The sequence below is a fragment of the Mastomys coucha genome, unplaced genomic scaffold, assembly GCF_008632895.1.
Source record: "Mastomys coucha isolate ucsf_1 unplaced genomic scaffold, UCSF_Mcou_1 pScaffold22, whole genome shotgun sequence".
Classification (NCBI taxonomy): Eukaryota; Metazoa; Chordata; class Mammalia; order Rodentia; family Muridae; genus Mastomys; species Mastomys coucha.
Window position 1 is genome coordinate 246,571,613 of NW_022196905.1, and position 5,406 is coordinate 246,577,018.

A 5,406-nucleotide genomic window follows, 5' to 3' on the forward strand; every position below is an offset into this window, starting at 1 on the left:
AGGAGGAGGAGGAGGAGGAGGAGGTGGAGGAAGAAGTGGAGAAGGAAGAGTAGGAGGAGGAGATGGTGGAGGAGGTGGAGGAGGAGGAGGAGGAGGAGGAGGTGGAGGAAGAGGTGGAGGAGGAAGAGTAGGAGGAGGAGATGGTAGAGGAGGTGAAGGAGGAGGAAGAGGTGGAGGAAGAGGTGGAGAAGGAAGAGGAGGAGGAGGAGGTAGTGGAGGAGGTGGTAGTGGAGGAGGTGAGGGAGTAGGAGGAGGAGGTGGAGGAAGAGGTGGAGGAAGAGGAGGTGAAGGAGGTGGAGGAAGAGGTGGAGAAGGAAGAGGAGGAGGAGGAGGAGGTGGTGGAGGAGGAGGAGAGAAAAGACAGTGGCATAGTATCTCTCTGCTTTACTGATTTCTATTCCTTTGAACATGCATACCCAGAAATGGTAGAGGTGGACCATGCGATAGTTTTTAATTTTCACTTCTTGATGGAAAAACTGGTATCAGTAATGTCTAAGGGCTGGTGTTTGAGTCCAGGTGTTAAATATGATCCTCGAGAATAGCTAGAGGATCCTAGCCTATAAAATAATAATGATAGTGATGGTGATATTAGTAATAATAAGAATTTAGAGAGGAAGTAAGACTCCTGAGACTTTCTGATTGTTTTTTATACAGAGAGTCTTTTCTAGAACTTTCTCTCTTGTGGCTCCCTCCCATGTATGCATATATTAGCATAGTTTGAGATAGGCACTTGCTTAAAACTTCCCAGCCACCAGTGGAGCCCAGAAAAGCAAGAACCTTTTCTTATTTCCATCACAATTAAAGAGAAAGAAGGAGAAGGGGAAGGGGAAGGGGGAGGGAGGGAGGGAGAGAATGAGAGAAAGGGAGGGAGGGAGGGAGGAAGGGAGGAAGGAAGAAAGAAAAAAGGAAGAAAGAAAAAAGAAAGAAAGAAAGAAAGAAAGAAAGAAAGAAAGAAAGAAAGAAAGAAAGAAAGAAAGAGAGAGAGAAAGAAAGAAAGAGAAAAGAAGCTAGTTTTGTCCATAGCTGGCATCCAATGACTAGGTTCTTTCTGAACCCCAGTTTGTCGTCTATTTCCTGTATCTCCTATGCCTTCTTCCACCCTATCAGAGGAGTAATCACCAGTAATAGCAAGAAAAACCTCACACCCTTGGAATCGCTTCTCCAAGTCTGTGTCTGTTGGCTTTGGCAAACAGTGGCATCAGAGTTGGTCACCTCAGCACATGGTAAGGCCCAGAGGTCCAAACTACATCCTGTGAACTTTCCACCTAATTGTTCTCTACAACAATCCACATCAGTCTATTTTAACATTGTTGCAAGGTATAGAAAGCAACATAAACAAAACACAACCATGCTCTCATTATGTACCAGGCTTTGTGCCAAGTGACACTCATTCCTACTGTCCACAAAAAAGAGTAACAATCAAAGGGAAGAATGGAAGGTCAGAGAGGTTCTTTAACCTGTGCATGGCCATGTGATAAAAGCGTAAGATCTGAGTCTGGCATTCCCCACTCCAAGTTCCAAACATGAGCTCCTGGTGTTGTCTCCTTTCTCTATGTAAGTTGAGAATCCTATAGGATATGAGTGCTGCCTCTGCCCTGTTTGTCTCTTAGATGCATCGCTTCAAGCAAGCAAGTTGCAGGTGGAATAATTTACCTACACTCCACTTTTGATAGGTTAGCTTACATTTACCAGGTCCTGCTCACTCAAGACATATTATAGGGTGGGATATGTTGCATCTGTGGTTGAGTACGTGCCTGGCATATGTGAAACCCTGGGTTTGATCTCCAGTATAGCAAACAACAGAGAAACACATTATAAGTAAGCCTCAAAATGAGTTTATCCTTGGTGGGTTCACATACTTTGAATATAATTATTGTGTCTGTGTGAGAAGAAGCAGTTATCATTGGTGGGTTCACATACTTTCAATATAACTACTGCATCTGTGTGAGAGGAATTGATTATGAGCCTGTGGAGAGTTACAGGGCCTACAGACACACAAGCAAGTCTGCCGTAGAATTGACACCTCTATCACCAGGACCATGAGAGGGCTCTTCATCAAACATGTGAGCTCTGAGACCTAGATCTGCTTCCTGACTCCAGCACTTGCCAGCTCAGTGACCCAGGACATTTACTGGACCTTTCTTAATCACTATTACCATATTTTTTTTTAAAAAAAATTAGATTGTAATTATTTTTGCTTCAAGTGCTTATTTTTAAAGAGAATTAGAGGATGCATAGAAAGCCCTCTGGATAGTAAATTGCCCACACGAGATGCTCAATAGATGCTTGCTAGTTTTATCATACTCAGTATCTGTTTCCTCTTATCCAGCATGAAACAAAGACTTCATTCTTAACCAAAACACAATACAGATGCCTTTCAAGATGCAACGCCATTGCAATCCAATAAGTCCATTATAAGATAAAAATGCACTCAATACTCCTAGCCTAACTTCCCCTATACCCTGGATATTTTGGTTGAATAAACTCATCTCATCCGAGGCCCATTTTCTAATGAAGTGCTAAATATTCTGTGTGACTTGAGCTGGGTGTCTGGCTCCGTGGTAGAGTGGTCACCGGGCATGTCTGAGGCATAGGGATAACTCAGCAGCACCAGACCCTACATCACGGTAAGTCCTAGACTGCAATAACAAGTACTTTCACACTGCGGCTGATTCGTCACTAAGTCGGAGGCTAAGTGAAGCTGTCTTGGGTGGCTGATAACCAATGAAGGACCCCAATGCAGTTTCCGCATTTCTCTGGATAACAAACTAGAAAGTAAAGGAATGGAAAGCTAGAAGGCAACAATGAACAGATCAACCAGTTGGTCTAAAATTTTCAGGCTCCCTGAAGTATGTTAGTACATTGACTATGTACATTAAAGAGAGTAATTTTCTAACCATGCTCATGGTAGTAGCCTCACAGTAGGAAGGGACTGTCTGCCCTTGCTTGTGTTCTCAGAGCGGGGGCCGGGAACATGGCTGCTTCATGCTCATTCCCAACACAGGGCATGGGAAAAGAACATCATCTGTCCTTCTCAGACTTCATTTCAGCAGTCTCTATCATTGAGCACTTGCACTTTATCCTACTAGGCATGGCTGAGTTTGTAGTGTCATTTTTAAATGAGAGAGTTTGAGCATTCTTATGCTTTTGCAATATGTCTCTAAAAACAAAATTTCATAAACGCTTATCTGGTGTTAGGAACCAATTGCTTGAGTTATTTCCAAACAGAGCATGCAAAGGTCAAGGTATAATGATTTAAACACCATGCAGGCACATGTGCACACACACATGGGTGCACATACAACACACAGGTACACATACAACACACATGTGTGCCTATACAGCACACATGTGCACACACAAAACACATACACATCTGTGCACATACAAAACATGCACATGTGCTCATATAACATATACATGTGCCCATTACAAAACACACACAGTAGAGATGGTAACAAAATGACTGGAACTCTGAACCTTTCTCATAAACTGTGACTGAATCACACAACCACATTCTAGGGTGGCCAAGATTATGCAGCTAATGCAGTTGGGTATGGGGAAAGAGATGCAGGCAAGGGTTCCAGGCCAAGGGTAGAGAAAATTACTTTCTGCCCTGAGTGCTCGCTATGTGTACAGTTCAAAGAAGGCTTTTGCTTCCTTCTCCCATCCTGCCTTCACATCCTCACAGCCTCTTGCCCTCCCAGACCTTGGTTTGAGGATTGCCACTGGCTTATCATTCAGTTCCCTGTCTTAACCAGGTCAGTGGCTCTCCGTCAGCATCACTGGCTCCTTCCCAGACTCCTGATTCTCCCATCCGCTGAAGCAGATGGGATGGCTGACAGTCTTCAGTGTGGTCCCCTCTTTCTGGAAATGGAATGAAGGCTACCCTGAGAAAACAGCAGATTGTTTGGAGAATTTCAACTGAGAGAATAGAGGGACAAGATAGGTGACAAGTGACCTCAAATCCAACGGCATAATTATAACTTCATCCTCAGACCCAGAAAGAAAGGCTCAACCAGCAGACTGATGCTGATTGCTTAAACCTATAAAAATGCACACCTTTACTTCTAATATAATACCTTTATAAATTCTTGGAGAATTTTAAACAATGTATCTTGATCCTATTCACCTCCCCAAAGCAAAGCCTCTCACTCTTAGGTTGCCTTGGTTGGGTAATCGGTAGAGGCAATGAGAAAAATAAATAGTGCACTAGACTTTATAGAATTTTAATTCTGAGCCTTATTCTTACAAGCACATCTACTTAGAAAGTCAGAAAACCATCCAAGAGTCTTCCTTGAGTGTTGAATCTACTCAGAGTGAAACAAATTACCTGTGTATACAATGGCTGATCTTGCCAACGGCCACAAATCCTGTAAGTCTGTTAGCCAACGCTTACTGAATCTACAGCTCCATGTTGGCTTTGCCGAGAAAACTCGAGTGCAGCTCCTCCAACTCCAGCAGGGAGTAGACTTCTGAATCGGTCTCCGTGACTTGCTTCCCTCGCTCTGTGGTTGCGCCTAAGCAGCTCTTTTCCTGGTAGGCATGTTTTCCTGTTTTCCAGGGTTTGAGCCAATGGGCATGGTCAGGCTGGCTCAGGGATTTCTACCCACACACACACAAAAAAAATTAAACTTTAAAAGTCGATATTCCTTTAATTCATTTCCTTTGCTTCTTGGTCCTGGGGGGAGTCTTCTGTTACCTTTATACAGCAATAGAAAAAAAAAGTGTAGACTAGGATAGACTTAATTAAACTATAGGGACATGTCAGGCGCTGGAATCTTAAAAGAGCTATTTATAGGCATCCATGCCTTTCAGTTAAATTCATAACCCTCTTCCTAAGAAACTCCAGGGGAACCTTGGCTAGTAGCCCTTCTGTACCTTGCTGTTGTCCTTAAACGGTTAAATCATGGCCCTGTGGCAGGGTTCCACATCTGGTGGGATCTAGAGCAGTTGTTTTCAACCTCCCTAATGGTTGAATACAGAATACTTCAATACAGTTCCTCCACTTTCGGTGACTGCAACCATAAAATCATCATGTTGCTACTTTCTAACTGTCATTGGGCTACTTTTGTAATTTGTTTTTTTTTTTTTTTCTTTTAGCAGTTTATTCAGGAACCTTTTTTTTTTTAACTTTTATTGCATTATCAGAAAAGTTACATGATTTCAATTTATCTGAATTTGTTAACATTTAAAAACATATTTTAATTAAATAGAATTGAATCACATTCTTGTTCCCCTTTTTGTACCACCACTCCTCCCATAGACCCCCCTTTCAATACCTATATATATTTTTTGTCATATTCCTTAAAATTTATAAAATATTATAAAAATAAAAAAGTATTATAAAAGTTGTTTGATATAAAACAACAATCGATTTAACAGTCTTATGTAGATGCTCATCTA